The following is a 20,909-nucleotide window of genomic DNA, read 5'->3' as shown; positions in this document are numbered from 1 at the left end:
TCCAAGTTTACAGGATTATTCTCTAGTTTACTCAAATAACACAATTTAATCCAGTCAGGAAGGATTTGTTATTATATTTTGGATGCACAAAGAGAGGTTTTCAACTTTTTTATTGATTTTTTGCAGGGTATGTATTAATTTTTATTTATTTTGTTTTGTATCATATATACATTTACAAATTTTTAACTTAGAGTTTAGTATTTATTTATTTTTTCAAAAACACTAAAAAAAAGTACTTTTAGCTAAAATGTAAGCCACAGAATATATTATTATTATTATTATTATTATTATTATTATTATTAGGGTTTACTGATTTCCACTATGCTATTTTTGGTTCTGTATTTCTATATGTATTTATTTAGGGCAGGTTACGCCTGCCACGTAGGAAAGTTTGTTTATTTTAGAGTTTGCTGAGTATTTTGTTACTGCTATACTAGGTAAAAGTTTTCTAAATATACCAGATAGAGCTCTATATACTTTTGTTTTTGCTATTTTGGAGATGATGCGATCAGCACCACTCTCCATCTGCTTTTTATTTTATGTACCCAATATTATTTTGAGGCTTAGTGAATTCTAGAGCCTATTTATGCAGGAGAGAGGAGAGAGGACTTGAAAATTTTGATTTCAGATAACCCACAACTATTTGTCAGAGTATTTTAAAGGATATTTTATACTTATTATGTGCCACTAGAATATCAAAGCTTGCTTAATTTTTATGTCTGTAACGCATTTATTGTATTTCTAGCTAAGGCTTACTGGATAAAGTACACCAAATGTTTAACATTTCAACTTTGCTTTTATACGAGGGCAATTTTTTAGTGTAACGAAAATTATGATGTGTCTATGAGGTCTGAAACCCCTTTACCGAGTGTCCATATTTGGACGCTTACCAACATTGTTTCTTTTCTTTTTTAAATATAACAATTTAACAATATAATTACAATACGAAGTTCACAGACGGCTTAGGGGCCTAGGTCCACTTTCCAAACTTTTTTACTATTCTAGAAGAATTATTTAGCTTTATAGCCTTTTTCAAGGTATTTTTGAAGTATTACTGGCTTTTTTTGGGTGCATCAACATTTGGGTCATTTCCATTTGGTTTATTACACTAGGCTACAATCACTATCTGAACACTGAAATCCTCAGATTGAAACTTAAAGCTTAGGCTGTAACTAGGGATTTAGTATGTATATCGACAATTTATAGGACAACACGAACCTTACAAAGGATTATAGGTGACGTAGGACCACACGCCAGAGCTTTGTTAATCTGCAAGAAGCAGTTGCAACTAATGCTATGAGGATATAATGTTAATTTTTCATTGTTTCACAAGGAGGCTATTTTTTATACACCCAATATTTGCTTTTTCAAGTAACTACATGTACCAGAAGCACACATGCCAACTCTAACTAGACTTCGACTTATTCTATATCAGGTGCTAAATTTATAAAGAACTATGATTGTGTATATTTTTGAGAATCCAACTATATCAGGATTTTTCTATGTAAGTATATTTTTATTGACTGGCTTATTTAACAGATCAAACAGAAAGACGGCAAAATTCATTAAATGTAGTTCTATAGTATAGGTGGTTTCAGAGATATAAAAAGAACAAATATAAGATTTCGCTTTTTTTTTTTTTGCTTCTGAGGCTAATCGCGACGCTAAGGGTAAATGGCCAGGAAATGTAACGGAGGAGAAACAATCCCAAAAGTTATGGGCTGCATGTAAGTTAATACCACAGAGATATTACAGTAGGTGGAGGTTCTTCCACCAGAACATTTCTATCATAATAATACTGGTTATGCTGTACTGTTAGCTAAAGATGCTGATATTTGAGAAACTTAAAAGCTTATTTGCAAAATTTTAGATAAATAATAATCTGTTAGACTGTAAACATATTTTATATCCATTCTGCAAAAGATCCGATGACAAAATTTAAAAATTGTTATCGTCCAGACAGGGACTCGAACCCTGGACAGATAGGTTAAAAGCCTAACGCTATACCAACTAAGCTATCTGGGCACAAGGTATTCTTTTTGAAAAGTTAGTTATGTTAAGAAATATATTGAAACACTTGAGAACACTTTTGGTCTGGTTCGACAGACAAGGAGACAACATTTCTAAATTTTTACAGACTGGGTGTATTTTTCCACTATAGAGGCCTTCACTATATGTAATTCAAAAGGCTAAAGTTCAGCTAGCTTCCAAAATTGAGGTAAAGATTGTGTTTGGCGAGATTAACAAGTTACAATTATATCCACTTACGGACAAATAAAGCTAAAACTCTCAGATTTACTGTACTAGCCAAGTTTTAGTAACATTTTCTTCACTTTAGTACAAATACCAAAGAAATAGCTATATTTTTTTTATAATTTGACAAAATGTACTAGTATTTAATTCACAAAGTTAGGTAAAAAACAGTATTTTTAAAAAATATTGTTACTGCCTTCAAATTTTATGTTATTTAGTCACTAACAACTGGTTTACACTGTTTGGCATCCTTTAAATAGGAAAAGAAGGAATTATTTGTTTAGTATTTTTATATTTATTTAAGAAAACAATTCTACAGTTTAACTTAATTTTAACAAATTGTTACTAATTTATATATCAATGTTATGTTATTTAGAGTGTATGAAGGCGTATAAAGTTAATATTTGTACTTATCAGTTCAACTAACAATTATATTTTACACACAAAATATAATGTTTACAGTTAAATTACTTGAATCAGAGAATAATATTTTACAGTAATTGATTCATTCAGCACTAGTCAGTACTTTTATGCATCAGAAAGTTTTCTTAATTTTCTATTACGCATGCTATTTTGGGCTATTTTTAAAATGTATTTCTAGGGCAAACTGGATTAATTTTCTGCTTATATTGCACAATGCTTTGTACATGTTATATTCTCTACTTACAATCCAAATATTATGCTTATTTAATGTATAACTAACTAACTCTCTAGCCTTCTTATACCCGAATGTCCATGGCTGCAGCAACATATGCCTTTCATCTGTCCCTGTCCTGAGCAAGATCTATATACTCCTTTCCTTCCCTAACAATTTCCTTTAGGTCCATCTCTATATTATCCCTCCATCTTTGTTTTGGTCTTCCTATTGGTCTTTTACCGTCAGGTTTCCCAACAAGAATCATGTATACTCTTCTTTCCTCTCCCATTCGTACCACATGATCTACACACCTAAGTCTTCTTGATTTAATCATTCTAATAATATCTGGGTATGAATACAAATTATGTACTTCCAAATTATGTAATCTTCTCCACTTATCTGTCTCCTCATCTGTTTTAGGCCCAAATATTTTCCTAAGGATTTTATTTTCAAATACTCTCAATTTATGTTCTTTTTTCAATGTAAGGGACCAAGTTCATTTACTGTATTTAACTTTTATTTTTTGTAATTAACAAAAATTAAAAGCTTATACTGTAGTTATTATATCTTTTTCTATCAGCTTATTTTGAAATTAATATTATTAGGTACAGTCTTTGATTTATAACTATATTGCTTTTTTTTATCAATTTATCTAAGAGTACACGCAGACAAACACATGTGTACACACTTTTATGTAAATAGATATGCCTTTTTTCAATATTTTAGCATGAAGATTGCACTTTAGCTATTTAAGCAAGGGTAGGAAATGTAGGATTTCTGAGAATTTGTTGCAGGATTTTGTTGTCCAAGTATAGATGAGAACTGAGCTGGGAGACTGCTTTGAACCTTTTCATGAGAGTTTGCATGTGAACTGTATGCAAATTCAGCACTATTGACTGTGCATGCTTCTAAGTTTTGCTGTTATTTTACATCAAGTCTGTGAGACTGTAGACAATTTTCCCTTTTGAAGTAGTTTTTATTGATTGTATTTGTATATGTTTTAGGGACTTAGCAGTTTTATGTTATGAGGCAGTTTGCTGTAAAATATTTTTACCGGATTGTTTTGAGATATTGAGTGTCTGCTGTTTTACTTGTAATTATTTTCCTTCTTGTGTTGTGTATTTGACTATATTTTGTCCAACTTTGTAGTATTTAGAATAATTGTTATTGACTTGTAGATGTAGGGAGTAATAAACCTTTGCAAGATGCCCTATACTTTAGTATGAACATTATTCTTAGTGTTCACTTTTGAAGCCTTAGTATTCTGGTAGTATTATTAATGTAGAGGTAAATTAGGCTAAAATGTAGGCATTTTTCTGATAAATTATACTCACTTAGTTGTTTCAGCAGGTAGAAGTTGCATGATGGTTTACTGCTGATGATGTTAATTTGCTCTTCTTATGTACTACGTATGATGTAGCTTACTTGAGTAATTGGAATTTTCTACTGAAAAAAGGATTGCTTGTCTATTTTATTCTTATGTTGTTGTGTTTGTCCATAAGCAAGCCATGTTTTTACTCTATCCTATGCCTTGGAAGAATCTAGATATATTGTGTTTGCAGTTTTATGTTTCTCTAAGGTTTCAGCTATGTAGTTCTTTTAAACTGTGCTATGGGTGTGACTATTGATTTCTCTTTCTCTATCCCATGTTGGTTTCTGTGTATTCCTCTTGCTGCTTGAATTTGACTTAGGATGTTTGCTTTTTTTCTTAGATCTTTATTTGTTTATTTGTTCACTATTTTTTATTTTTTAATATTCTTTTACATAAAAAATTCAAAGTACATTGTTAAAGTCAAAGTGTGTTAAAATTTAATTTTTCAAAGTTAAAGTATTAAAAATACAATTTTCTAAAGTTAAAAGTTATAATATTATATTTTTGTTAGTAGAAGTTTTTATACAAGGGCAAATTTTTTTGTTGTTAATGTAAAATTTGTTAGTTATTGTAAAATTAAAATAATTAAAAATCAATTTTTCAAAGTTAATGTTCTAAAATACAATTTTCTAAAATTAAATGTTATAATAGTGCATTTTTGTTAGTAGAAGTTTTTATACTAGAGTAAATTCTTTTGTTGTTAAAGAAAAATGTGTTAGTTAATGTAAAATTAAAGTAATAAAAATTCAAAAAATAAAAAATAGTGAACAAATAAACAAATAAAGATCTAAGAAAAAAAGCAAACATCCTAAGTCAAATTCAAGCAGCAAGAGGAATACACAGAAACCAACATGGGATAGAGAAAGAGAAATCAATAGTCACACCCATAGCACAGTTTAAAAGAACTACATAGCTGAAACCTTAGAGAAACATAAAACTGCAAACACAATATATCTAGATTCTTCCAAGGCATAGGATAGAGTAAAAACATGGCTTGCTTATGGACAAACACAACAACATAAGAATAAAATAGACAAGCAATCCTTTTTTCAGTAGAAAATTCCAATTACTCAAGTAAGCTACATCATACGTAGTACATAAGAAGAGCAAATTAACATCATCAGCAGTAAACCATCATGCAACTTCTACCTGCTGAAACAACTAAGTGAGTATAATTTATCAGAAAAATGCCTACATTTTAGCCTAATTTACCTCTACATTAATAATACTACCAGAATACTAAGGCTTCAAAAGTGAACACTAAGAATAATGTTCATACTAAAGTATAGGGCATCTTGCAAAGGTTTATTACTCCCTACATCTACAAGTCAATAACAATTATTCTAAATACTACAAAGTTGGACAAAATATAGTCAAATACACAACACAAGAAGGAAAATAATTACAAGTAAAACAGCAGACACTCAATATCTCAAAACAATCCGGTAAAAATATTTTACAGCAAACTGCCTCATAACATAAAACTGCTAAGTCCCTAAAACATATACAAATACAATCAATAAAAACTACTTCAAAAGGGAAAATTGTCTACAGTCTCACAGACTTGATGTAAAATAACAGCAAAACTTAGAAGCATGCACAGTCAATAGTGCTGAATTTGCATACAGTTCACATGCAAACTCTCATGAAAAGGTTCAAAGCAGTCTCCCAGCTCAGTTCTCATCTATACTTGGACAACAAAATCCTGCAACAAATTCTCAGAAATCCTACATTTCCTACCCTTGCTTAAATAGCTAAAGTGCAATCTTCATGCTAAAATATTGAAAAAAGGCATATCTATTTACATAAAAGTGTGTACACATGTGTTTGTCTGCGTGTACTCTTAGATAAATTGATAAAAAAAAGCAATATAGTTATAAATCAAAGACTGTACCTAATAATATTAATTTCAAAATAAGCTGATAGAAAAAGATATAATAACTACAGTATAAGCTTTTAATTTTTGTTAATTACAAAAAATAAAAGTTAAATACAGTAAATGAACTTGGTCCCTTACATTGAAAAAAGAACATAAATTGAGAGTATTTGAAAATAAAATCCTTAGGAAAATATTTGGGCCTAAAACAGATGAGGAGACAGATAAGTGGAGAAGATTACATAATTTGGAAGTACATAATTTGTATTCATACCCAGATATTATTAGAATGATTAAATCAAGAAGACTTAGGTGTGTAGATCATGTGGTACGAATGGGAGAGGAAAGAAGAGTATACATGATTCTTGTTGGGAAACCTGACGGTAAAAGACCAATAGGAAGACCAAAACAAAGATGGAGGGATAATATAGAGATGGACCTAAAGGAAATTGTTAGGGAAGGAAAGGAGTATATAGATCTTGCTCAGGACAGGGACAGATGAAAGGCATATGTTGCTGCAGCCATGGACATTCGGGTATAAGAAGGCTAGAGAGTTAGTTAGTTATACATTAAATAAGCATAATATTTGGATTGTAAGTAGAGAATATAACAAATGTACAAAGCATTGTGCAATATAAGCAGAAAATTAATCCAGTTTGCCCTAGAAATACATTTTAAAAATAGCCCAAAATAGCATGCGTAATAGAAAATTAAGAAAACTTTCTGATGCATAAAAGTACTGACTAGTGCTGAATGAATCAATTACTGTAAAATATTATTCTCTGATTCAAGTAATTTAACTGTAAACATTATATTTTGTGTGTAAAATATAATTGTTAGTTGAACTGATAAGTACAAATATTAACTTTATACGCCTTCATACACTCTAAATAACATAACATTGATATATAAATTAGTAACAATTTGTTAAAATTAAGTTAAACTGTAGAATTGTTTTCTTAAATAAATATAAAAATACTAAACAAATAATTCCTTCTTTTCCTATTTAAAGGATGCCAAACAGTGTAAACCAGTTGTTAGTGACTAAATAACATAAAATTTGAAGGCAGTAACAATATTTTTTAAAAATACTGTTTTTTACCTAACTTTGTGAATTAAATACTAGTACATTTTGTCAAATTATAAAAAAAATATAGCTATTTCTTTGGTATTTGTACTAAAGTGAAGAAAATGTTACTAAAACTTGGCTAGTACAGTAAATCTGAGAGTTTTAGCTTTATTTGTCCGTAAGTGGATATAATTGTAACTTGTTAATCTCGCCAAACACAATCTTTACCTCAATTTTGGAAGCTAGCTGAACTTTAGCCTTTTGAATTACATATAGTGAAGGCCTCTATAGTGGAAAAATACACCCAGTCTGTAAAAATTTAGAAATGTTGTCTCCTTGTCTGTCGAACCAGACCAAAAGTGTTCTCAAGTGTTTCAATATATTTCTTAACATAACTAACTTTTCAAAAAAGAATACCTTGTGCCCAGATAGCTTAGTTGGTATAGCGTTAGGCTTTTAACCTATCTGTCCAGGGTTCGAGTCCCTGTCTGGACGATAACAATTTTTAAATTTTGTCATCGGATCTTTTGCAGAATGGATATAAAATATGTTTACAGTCTAACAGATTATTATTTATCTAAAATTTTGCAAATAAGCTTTTAAGTTTCTCAAATATCAGCATCTTTAGCTAACAGTACAGCATAACCAGTATTATTATGATAGAAATGTTCTGGTGGAAGAACCTCCACCTACTGTAATATCTCTGTGGTATTAACTTACATGCAGCCCATAACTTTTGGGATTGTTTCTCCTCCGTTACATTTCCTGGCCATTTACCCTTAGCGTCGCGATTAGCCTCAGAAGCAAAAAAAAAAAAAGCGAAATCTTATATTTGTTCTTTTTATATCTCTGAAACCACCTATACTATAGAACTACATTTAATGAATTTTGCCGTCTTTCTGTTTGATCTGTTAAATAAGCCAGTCAATAAAAATATACTTACATAGAAAAATCCTGATATAGTTGGATTCTCAAAAATATACACAATCATAGTTCTTTATAAATTTAGCACCTGATATAGAATAAGTCGAAGTCTAGTTAGAGTTGGCATGTGTGCTTCTGGTACATGTAGTTACTTGAAAAAGCAAATATTGGGTGTATAAAAAATAGCCTCCTTGTGAAACAATGAAAAATTAACATTATATCCTCATAGCATTAGTTGCAACTGCTTCTTGCAGATTAACAAAGCTCTGGCGTGTGGTCCTACGTCACCTATAATCCTTTGTAAGGTTCGTGTTGTCCTATAAATTGTCGATATACATACTAAATCCCTAGTTACAGCCTAAGCTTTAAGTTTCAATCTGAGGATTTCAGTGTTCAGATAGTGATTGTAGCCTAGTGTAATAAACCAAATGGAAATGACCCAAATGTTGATGCACCCAAAAAAAGCCAGTAATACTTCAAAAATACCTTGAAAAAGGCTATAAAGCTAAATAATTCTTCTAGAATAGTAAAAAAGTTTGGAAAGTGGACCTAGGCCCCTAAGCCGTCTGTGAACTTCGTATTGTAATTATATTGTTAAATTGTTATATTTAAAAAAGAAAAGAAACAATGTTGGTAAGCGTCCAAATATGGACACTCGGTAAAGGGGTTTCAGACCTCATAGACACATCATAATTTTCGTTACACTAAAAAATTGCCCTCGTATAAAAGCAAAGTTGAAATGTTAAACATTTGGTGTACTTTATCCAGTAAGCCTTAGCTAGAAATACAATAAATGCGTTACAGACATAAAAATTAAGCAAGCTTTGATATTCTAGTGGCACATAATAAGTATAAAATATCCTTTAAAATACTCTGACAAATAGTTGTGGGTTATCTGAAATCAAAATTTTCAAGTCCTCTCTCCTCTCTCCTGCATAAATAGGCTCTAGAATTCACTAAGCCTCAAAATAATATTGGGTACATAAAATAAAAAGCAGATGGAGAGTGGTGCTGATCGCATCATCTCCAAAATAGCAAAAACAAAAGTATATAGAGCTCTATCTGGTATATTTAGAAAACTTTTACCTAGTATAGCAGTAACAAAATACTCAGCAAACTCTAAAATAAACAAACTTTCCTACGTGGCAGGCGTAACCTGCCCTAAATAAATACATATAGAAATACAGAACCAAAAATAGCATAGTGGAAATCAGTAAACCCTAATAATAATAATAATAATAATAATAATAATAATAATATATTCTGTGGCTTACATTTTAGCTAAAAGTACTTTTTTTTAGTGTTTTTGAAAAAATAAATAAATACTAAACTCTAAGTTAAAAATTTGTAAATGTATATATGATACAAAACAAAATAAATAAAAATTAATACATACCCTGCAAAAAATCAATAAAAAAGTTGAAAACCTCTCTTTGTGCATCCAAAATATAATAACAAATCCTTCCTGACTGGATTAAATTGTGTTATTTGAGTAAACTAGAGAATAATCCTGTAAACTTGGAAAATATCTCTCTCTCTCTCTCTCTCTCTCTCTCTCTCTCTCTCTCTCTGTGTGTGTGTGTGTGTGTGTGTGTGTGTGTGTGTGTCCAAAATGTAATAAAAGACACGATCAAATCGTGCTATTTGAGTAAATATTAGGCTAAACTTGAGAAATAAACAAATAAAAGTTGAGAACACACACTTTGTGTGCCGAAAATGTAACTAAAAGTCTTTCCTGAATAGTGTAAATAGTGTTATTTAGGTTAAAAATAGGTATAAACTTGTAAAATAATAAGTTAAAAAGTTGTAAAAATATCTTTCTGAGTCCAAAATTTAATAAAAAATGTTGCCTGAATAGTATAAATAATGTTATTTGAGTACTAATAAGCCTAATAAACAGATAGAAGTTGAGAACACACACTTTGTGTGTCGAAAATGCGACTAAAAGTCTTTCCTGAACAGATTGAATTGTATTATTTTGGTAATAATAAGCCTAAACTTGTGAAATAAACAGATAGAAGTTGAGAACACACACTTTGTGTGTCGAAAATATAACTAAAAGTCTTTCCTTAATAGTATAAATAGTGTTATTTAGGTTAAAAATAGGTATAAACTTGTGAAATAAACAGATAGAAGTTGAAAAAACACACTTTGTGTGTCGAAAATATATCTAAAAGTCTTTCCTGAATAGTATAAATAGTGTTATTTTGGTAAAAATAGGTATAAAATTGTAAAATATTAATTTAAAGTTGAAAAAAATGTCTTTGTGAATCCAAAATTTAATAAAAAAATGTTGCCTGAATAGTACAAATAGTGTTATTTTGGTAAAAATTAACATAAAGTTGTAAAATAATAAGTTAAAAGTTGAAAAAAATGTCTTTGCGAGTCCAAAATTTAATAAAAAATGTTGCCTGAATAGTACAAATAGTGTTATTTTGGTAAAAATAGGCATAAAATTGTAACATAATAAGTTAAAAATTGAAAAAATGTTTTTTGTGAGTGCAAAATTTAATAAAAAATGTTGCTTGAATAGTACAAATAGTGTTATTTTGGTAAAAATTAACTTAAAGTTGTAAAATAATAAGTTAAAAGTTGAAAAAATGTCTTTGCGAGTCCAAAATTTAATAAAAAATGTTGCCTGAATAGTACAAATAGTGTTATTTTGGTAAAAAAATTAACATAAAATTGTAAAATAATAAGTTAAAAATTGAAAAAATGTTTTTGCGAGTCCAAAATTTAATAAAAAATGTTGCCTGAATAGTACAAATAGTGTTATTTTTGTAAAAATAAGGATAAGCTGTGAAAATGTTTGACATAAAGTCAAAGTTTGGTAAAAAATAAACTCAAAATTAAATTAAATAGCACACAGTAACATACATTTACTACCTAAATCAATAATCAAAGGGTCCTAGGTTCGTTACCCCGTGATAAAAGCAAATGGTGAAAACTGTAGGCCCCGTCCCTAATAGCTCTCCCTTCTTCATAGTACAGATAAAAAAACCCTGCGCTAAAGCGTCCTGTGCCTTGGAGGCAAACCTGAGCGGAATATTAATTGGCGGCGGAAACCGCATAGCTTCAGAAATTTGACCCTTGCTGTGCATTCCAGACATTCTTTGTTGTCTGGTTGAATACCTCCCCTGCCCTACAGTATTGCATAGCTTTCCCCTGTTATTGCGTACTGGTTAACCTTGAAAAAACCGGTTCTGAAAATCTACCGACGCGTTCTCTGATTGGTCAATCAGATTCCTTCTTTGTTCTGACGTTCTGACGTCATTTGACCTTGAACGCGCTTCCCCCAAATTCCTTTCTCGTCTACCTGCGCGGAGTTCCCCTTGTCTGTCTGGCATCAGAGCCGAGTCGAGATTCGGATACAGTATTCTGTCTAGCGTGTTGCACCATCGTGTTTCATAACATGATGAAATTACTGCATAGTACTAATTAATAACATTACATATCGCGGGTTCGAGTACCGGGACCGTCCCCAATCGTAATTGGACCTGTACCTACACCCATTACCACCGTTCATAGCGGTTCATAAACCATAGAAAACTTATTTTCAATATTATAAACATTAATATTATCGATTCCTACATTACATACTTTGCAGTAATGAATATAAAACCATATGCATAACATTTAGTACCTCTAATTACCTTCTATATACATATTTTTCATAAAATAAATAATTATATATTCATAAAAAGTTATAAACATGCAAATACATAAATGTAAAGTACTCTAAGTACATGCAAATGAATTCTAAATACGTGCAAATTAGTTCTAAGTACGCGCAAATTAATTAAAACCCGAGCAAATTATTTATAAATACGTGCAAATAAAAGACCACCCACGAAAAAAAAACTGCCACTATCGCGTTTACCTTCTACTTTTCCAAAAAGATTGGAAACACCTGTCGTGGCTATTTATTTTTTAAAAAAATATGATTCCAATTTTACCCTTCACCAGTAATGTGGATACTGTTATTATAAAAATAATGTATGCTTTGAAATATATCGATTGCTAGTAAAAAAAAATAGACATATTTTTTTAAAAAATGATAAAAGCCATTAAAAATGGCACAGGAAATATTCAAAAAGCTTGAACTTCATTCTTAAAGATTTTAAACAATTAGTATACAGTTTTCAGATAACTAGATTTAAGCTTAACACACATAGAATTATTTAAAATACTTTCTTAAATATTGATATTATCCTTTAAATGTGAATATTCAGACGATTTATATCCTGTCCCTTTATATTCAATTCACAAATTAAGAAAACACACACACACGTAAACAGATTACATATAGTCTCAGATATCTGATTTTATGTAATGACTAAATCAATTATGCTTTTCAACAAAGAGAAAACGAATAAGTTTCCCCTCTTATTGATCTTTGCTGTTTGTCTGCAAATCCTGGACAACTAATCAGTGTTGCCCACGAGACGAGACTTTGGCCTGTCTCGTCTCGTGGAAATGCTGTCTCGTCTCGAAAATATTCGTATGTCTCATGACACATGGTCAATCTCGTCTCGTCTCGAATTTTTAAAAGCCTGCCCCGTCTCGTCCCGTGGACAACACTACAACTAATCGTTAAGGTGGGAACACTTTTCGAAGCCCATTAACAATGAGTGGATTCAAGAGCCTAAAATGACTGATAAATGTGGAAAGTAAAGCGTGAACACTTAGGTAATTTACAAGCATTTGTTTGACATCTCGTTGTCTTTACAAGTACATCACACTTCTTGTTGTCTTGATGAGAACATCTGCAGCACCTGATGAGTTAAAGTCCAGATTTCGGCCTTCGAGGACGACTTACGTTGTGAGAACTCTCTCCCGACACACTCTCTCTCTCTCTACACAGAAAGAATAACAATTGAAATGTATTCAATGACATTCAGCGTGTGTTGGAATCAACAATCAACCGTAAAGAAGTAGGTTCTAATCACAAAATAGGGTTGTAAGGCATAGTGGCTAGATAGATCTACAATCGTCCATCTCTATAGTAAAGAACATATATATATATATTCTCTTTGATGCTGGGTACAAGCTAAGTTTCCATAGATATACTACTTGTCTCGCCTCCAACAGCGAATACATATACTTCATATTATATTTGTGTAATACGTATACGCGTCTAATTCTGTCGAAAGGTTATTAAACTTGATAAGTGCAATACTAGTAAGTACAATGTTTTTTTGGTGGCTGCACAAAATAGATTGTTAAAGGGAATGCCAATGTTACTACACAATACCTAGGTATAAATGAATCGTGTGTTTCAAAACTCAAGGAATATTAATGTCAATGAGACTTCTACGTATTTCTAAGTTCAACCATTTTACTTCTATTGAATTTTTACTCGTTTGTAAAAATTCTACATAAAACAACAAGACTTACTTGCACATGCTGCTTCCTTGACCCTGGCTGGCTTCAGATTTGACGCAGATCGCTCTCTCAATTTTTCTTTTTTTCTTTCTTTTTCAATGTTTTCTTTTTTGGGTATACCACACGGACTGGAGTAGCACTCTTTAAGAGGTGGACTGACCATACCTCCCACCCTGGGCTCTTTGAGCACCCTACGGACCTCGAGGGCCTCATGGGTTTTTTAAAGCCAAATCTGGCCCTTTCAGGGCTCCGCTGGGTCCCTTTGAGGACTCCCGGTACCCCTTAGAGCCCCTAAATGCCCCTAGGGAGAAAGCCAACACCGCAGAAGAGATCCTGGACAATGGAGGAGCCCAGGTCGGAGGGGGGCGTGGGGTACCTCCATGCCTTCCGCCTTCCTTCCCGCCAATCCCCCTCCACGTAGGAATGAACCCCCCAGAGTTCCCGGACGCCGTAGTGATGGTGCAGCAGAAGAGGATCTAGGGATTAACCCGCCGTAGTGAGCGCCGAAAGGAACGAGAGAGGCACACACAAACGCACATGCACGCACGCACAAGAACACACATACACACACGCAGGCACACACAAAAATAAGAATGTATTAGTTATTAAACTAAGAACTGAGGGGGCAATTGGAGGGTGAACTACGGTGACTCCGGCCGCCAGACAGCAGCCAGAGATCACCCCTATATATAACTAATGGTGTCTCCGGCCGCCATACAGCAGCCAGAGATCACCCTTATATACTAATGGGCACTCCGGCCGCTCTGACAGCCGGAGATCACCCTTAAATATACAACCTTAGTGACAATGAAGTTCGACCAGTCACAAATATAGGAGTTCGTTGTGAAAGAAGGAGAACACATGCATATGCTGAACATATTTTATTCAGCAGGCTACATGGAACAAAGGAAAACATAAATTTCCGCTGCAACGCAGCAATGTATGGTGTCCACACAAAATAAAACATTTTCGTCCATCTACACGTGACATTGAAGTTCGACCACTGTTATAGGGGATCCTGTTTACCATGGTGTGACGCCGCCCCGTCGGCGAATAACTGTGGCAATGCGTCGGGGCATGCTGCGGACGAGTCGTTCAAGGTATTCCACATCGATGCGGTGTCATTCCTCCTGCAGGCAGGCGATAAGAGCAGCCACTGTCGTGGGTCCCCTCTGTTGCACACGTCGCTTAAGAACACGCCACAGATTCTCAATGGGCGAGAGGTCGGAACTCGATGGTGGCCATGGCAGAGTTCGCACGTGATGGCGAGTCAACCATTCTCTTGTCAGCCGCGCTGTATGAGGCCTGGCATTGTCGTGTTGAAAGATGAGACGCCGCCTGTGGAACAGGTGCCTTCGCACTGTGGGAAGATGCCGCTCCAGTATGCGTGTATAGGCGTGTGCATTCACAATGCCCTCACAGACGTGTAGTGGGCCTACCGCAGATGCAGTCATGCATCCCCATACCATCACTGACGCAGGTTTCTGTACCCGACGTGCATAACATTTTGCTTCATTCTGTTCCTCCTTCCGACAAATGACTGTTTTCCGTATTTTCCCGTACACAACATTGAAAATGGATTCGTCCGTCCACAAAACCCTGTTCCACTGCCGAAATGTCCATCCCCGGTACATTCGTGCCCACCGTAGTCGATTGCCTTTGTTCAACATGGAAAGGAAGGGTTTACGTTTCGCCTTGTACACTCGGTAATCGCATCGCTGTAGGTAACAGCGAATGGTTCTGGTTGACACTTCAATGTGAAAGCGTTCTCGAGTCCACAGTCGTAATTCGGCCACAGAAACATGATTGTTGGTCTGGATATAGCGCCTAAATATCCGTAGGTCACGCACGCTCAGCAGGTGTTTTCGACCGGGGGCCTTACCTCGCTCTGTAGTACCCGTATTTTGGTGGTGTTTGATGATGCAGTGGATGGTTGACTTGGGTAAGTTCAGTTGGCGCCCTATTTCCCGTTCACTGAGTCCATCCCATTGCAACTCCACCACTCTTCTCCTCACGGTGTTGTCAATAGGTTTGCCCCTGGCCATGGTGACGATGCACTGCGGTTCCTAGGTGCACAGCACGCGCTTATATACGGCGGACTCCCTTATCGTGTCCGTGACGTCATGCTTCCGTCGAATGCGCCACTCTCTGGAATTTACCGTATGGGTCTGGTGCCTGGTCGAAGTTCAATGTCACGCGTATAGTTCCCCGTTTTCGTTCTTTACGTGACCTTGGGTGCAACATGCTGGGATCACGATTCTTGCCTGCTCACACGCCTCCTCTTACACACATGCGTCACTTCTGCAGGTCACCCATTTCACCGCCTATGTCTCTGTGCATTTAATCACGTATTCCTTTCTGGTCGAACTTCATTGTCACCAAGGTTGTAACACAGGCATAAAAACCCACGTACTACCTTAGCAATAGCAGTAACACGGAAACCCTATGAGTGTGGAGATAGTCTTTCTGTAACAGCATGTTTAGGCCCAGCCTTGTCACTGTTCTCCCTTGTCTCTCGTTGCCAGGTGAAACTCATGTAATGATAAAGATGAGTGATTGTGGTGCCGACAGAATGGATCTCATGTCAGAAACTACTTGAGTGATATCCCAAATACTTTAAACTATCTTTGTTATCTTAAAACTTCACCTAGAGTAAATTGTAATTTACCTAAACTTAACCTAACCAGCCGTCAATCCTTATCTCTTACTATCATTCCCTGTCTGAAATGCTCGAAAACTTTTAAACACTGTTTTCACACTTTCAAAGTTTTGTCTTTGTGCACTGAGCATACCGTTCTGTGATCTGGTTTTGAGAAAACTGTTTGATATTGATAGGCTACCCTTCTATTTTTCTCATCATTGCACAAACTCCTAATAAACATTTCCTGTATATTCTCTCAAGAGAATTTTCTGAATTTGGAGCAATGCGAAATTCACATAAATGAAATGTCCTATTTCTTACGGTAGCTTCAAGAAATCAGTAATATTTTCCTAACTTCTCCTAAGGAACGCTTCTTATTTGATAGTAGAAGCAATGAAACTATGTACTTACTTTACCTATTGAATGAACTTGCTGTTCAATTACATGTACTTCAATACATAAAACAATCTTCACTCCTATCAGAAACTTTCACCTAATACATATTTCTACTTCGCGTAGAAAACGCTTCTTACGTGTTAATACTAATGCATAATTCGGTGATATATTTGAAGACCATATATTAAGTCAAATTGCTAAATGTTCATATTACCCTAACTCTGACATTTTTTATTCCACCTTCAATACATTTTTGTCTAGCTAAGTCTTAATAAGTCTTAGTTTTCTGCATTGCTTGTTGTATTACTAATTATCTATCCATTGTGGCCTATCTATCACTTAACTCATATGCTATCTAGCTAAGCCTTAATACGTCTTCGTTTTCTGCATTGCTTGTTGTATTACTAATTATCTATCCATTGTGGCCTATCTATCACTTAACTCATATGCTATCTAGCTAAGCCTTAATAAGTATTAGTTTTCTGCATTGCTTGTTGTATTACTAATTATCTATGCATTGTGGCCTATCTATCACTTAACTCACATGCTATCTAGCTAAGCCTTAATAAGTCTTAGTTTTCTGTATTGCTTGTTGTATTACTAATTATATATCCATTGTGGCCTATCTATCACTTAACTCATATGCTATCTAGCTAAGCCTTAATACGTCTTCGTTTTCTGCATTGCTTGTTGTATTACTAATTATCTATCCATTGTGGCCTATCTATCACTTAACTCATATGCTATCTAGCTAAGCCTTAATACGTCTTCGTTTTCTGCATTGCTTGTTGTATTACTAATTATCTATCCATTGAGGCCTATCTATCACTTAACTCATATGCTATCTAGCTAAGCCTTAATACGTCTTCGTTTTCTGCATTGCTTGTTGTATTACTAATTATCTATCCATTGTGGCCTATCAATCACTTAACTCATATGCTATCTAGCTAAGCCTTAATAAGTATTAGTTTTCTGCATTGCTTGTTGTATTACTAATTATCTATCCATTGTGGCCTATCTATCACTTAACTCATATGCTATCTAGCTAAGCCTTAATACGTCTTCGTTTTCTGCATTGCTTGTTGTATTACTAATTATCTATCCATTGTGGCCTATCTATCACTTAACTCATATGCTATCTAGCTAAGCCTTAATAAGTATTAGTTTTCTGCATTGCTTGTTGTATTACTAATTATCTATCCATTGTGGCCTATCTATCACTTAACTCATATGCTATCTAGCTAAGCCTTAATACGTCTTCGTTTTCTGCATTGCTTGTTGCATTACTAATTATCTATCCATTGTGGCCTATCTATCACTTAACTCATATGCTATCTAGCTAAGCCTTAATAAGTCTTCGTTTTCTGCATTGCTTGTTGCATTACTAATTATCTATCCATTGTGGCCTATCTATCACTTAACTCATATGCTATCTAGCTAAGCCTTAATACGTCTTCGTTTTCTGCATTGCTTGTTGTATTACTAATTATCTATCCATTGTGGCCTATCTATCGCTTAACTCATATGCTATCTAGCTAAGCCTTAATACGTCTTCGTTTTCTGCATTGCTTGTTGTATTACTAATTATCTATCCATTGTGGCCTATCTATCACTTAACTCATATGCTATCTAGCTAAGCCTTAATACGTCTTCGTTTTCTGCATTGCTTGTTGTATTACTAATTATCTATCCATTGTGGCCTATCTATCACTTAACTCATATGCTATCTAGCTAAGCCTTAATAAGTCTTAGTTTTCTGCATTGCTTGTTGTATTACTAATTATCTATGCATTGTGGCCTATCTATCACTTAACTCACATGCTATCTAGCTAAGCCTTAATAAGTCTTAGTTTTCTGTATTGCTTGTTGTATTACTAATTATCTATCCATTGTGGCCTATCTATCACTTAACTCATATGCTATCTAGCTAAGCCTTAATACGTCTTCGTTTTCTGCATTGCTTGTTGTATTACTAATTATCTATGCATTGTGGCCTATCTATCACTTAACTCATATGCTATCTAGCTAAGCCTTAATACGTCTTCGTTTTCTGCATTGCTTGTTGTATTACTAATTATCTATCCATTGTGGCCTATCTATCACTTAACTCATATGCTATCTAGCTAAGCCTTAAAAAGTCTTAGTTTTCTGCATTGCTTGTTGTATTACTAATTATCTATCCATTGTGGCCTATCTATCACTTAACTCATATGCTATCTAGCTAAGCCTTAATACGTCTTCGTTTTCTGCATTGCTTGTTGTATTACTAATTATCTATCCATTGTGGCCTATCTATCACTTAACTCATATGCTATCTAGCTAAGCCTTAATACGTCTTCGTTTTCTGCATTGCTTGTTGTATTACTAATTATCTATCCATTGTGGCCTATCTATCACTTAACTCATATGCTATCTAGCTAAGCCTTAATACGTCTTCGTTTTCTGCATTGCTTGTTGTATTACTAATTATCTATCCATTGTGGCCTATCTATCACTTAACTCATATGCTATCTAGCTAAGCCTTAATAAGTCTTAGTTTTCTGCATTACTAATTATCTATCCACAGTGGCCTATCTCTCGATTTTCTTATATTTGCTGTATGTTAAGCTAACGGGTGTTCTCGAAAGCTGAAGCTGTTAATCATTTAGCCCGTATAATCTCATAAAGATGCGATTAGTCGGAACTGGACGGCAATTTTCTGTATCCTGGAAATTGTCATATTTTTATATAATTCCATGATGAGTTCTTATCAATAACGTCATGAGATATCATAACCTATCTGTAATTAAGCATAAACCCTGCTGTAAATCACTGTTTTCACATTTGTGATTTGTTCGCACTAGTCGCATTAAAGGTAACAAAAATTACGGTGGTGGTTACTGCACGACTTACCCCTATGCTAATCTTACACGCTATTTATGTGGTTGTTAGGTATGACGTGTAAAGAGACTAATGAAAATGCTTGTAAATTATGTGATGCAGAATCAAATTGGAAATAGTTAAGAAAGATGCACAGGCGTAGTAGAAATTGATTATAGAAGAGATATTGCCATGGTTAAAGATGGCTTCAGTAAAAAGAGAAAAATTAATGTGGAAAATCCCAAAACACGGAGGTACAGAGAGAGTTAGACAGAGAAGATGGCAAAAGAAAGCAAGGAAGAAACATAGAAGCAGTCCGATCTCCTCTTTCATCGTTTAAAACTGAATGTAACGCCTGCCTCCGTTGCGGAGTGCTTGGCGCTACGAAGCCAGAGATCCTAAGCTCGAATCTTTGATAAGACATGTGGTTTCGTGAATTCATGATCCATCCTCATTGCCGCGATTAAACTAGAGAAGTACAAAGCGGCGTTAAATAACCAATAATCAAATACAACTAGAATGTAGCAGGAAAAGAGCAGAATGGTAGGAATGCAAATGAATGCGAGCGAGATAGAAAGCAAGAAGTATGAGCAGAAGGACCGCGGGTGTATAGCTGTCCGTACACGATTCAATTTGCTTTATGCGACCTTAGATCAGCCACCCCGGAAATCGAACCCTGGTCCCCCGCGTGGCAGTCAGACGCCCTACCAACCAGGCCACAGCGATTCGCATTTATTGAATCAGAGCATTCATGACCCAACAAAATCGACAATTGAATGTCGTTGAACAGTGTTCTTATTGGACATCTTGAAAGGTCTGAAAATTCATTCGCACACGATCAAGGAAAAAAAATGTCATTTTCACATTTTACCAAAAGATGATACTGTGTGCGTCAAGAATAAGAAATAAATAGCTTAACTATCAACCGCAACAAAACAAATAATCTTCTTTCCAAAGAAAGATGTATAAGTGGGTTTCATGCGATGTCAGGATGTTTGCGGGTAATTTTATTTGCATGGAAATATCCACCACGTAGCGTTCGTTACATCTGCACCAACTGCGCGTTTGTTTTAGATCACGAATGTCTGTGTTAAGGCGAGGAGGGACAATTTCCCCTAGGTCTTTCCCGCTGGGGCAGCTGCTGATCACTGTTGCCAACTTCGCTCTTTTGGAGCCAGATCTGGCTCGTTTGACTGTGAACTGTGGCACCCGCCCTCTGCCCCACTATGATGCCACCACTGGCTCCGGCCCATAAATACCAACTTTTGCCATGAGTGTACATTTTGCACGTGACGTGATATTCGTATAGCTATAGGCTGCGTCACCCACCTCTTCTTTCCTCCCCATGTAGTTTTATATATAGCGCTGTGGCTAACATGAAGATGGCAATTTTGTTATCCGGGAACCCTTTATTTTCGATTTTATATTAACATCATTGGATTATTGAGATGGGTGAAGCCGCCAAATCTAGGCGGTGAAAACTAAGAATAAATTGCC

Source organism: Lepisma saccharinum, chromosome 21 (genome assembly GCF_977018435.1).
Source record: "Lepisma saccharinum chromosome 21, izLepSacc3.1, whole genome shotgun sequence".
NCBI classification, from domain to species: Eukaryota; Metazoa; Arthropoda; class Insecta; order Zygentoma; family Lepismatidae; genus Lepisma; species Lepisma saccharinum.
Note: the sequence above shows the minus strand (reverse complement) of the source record.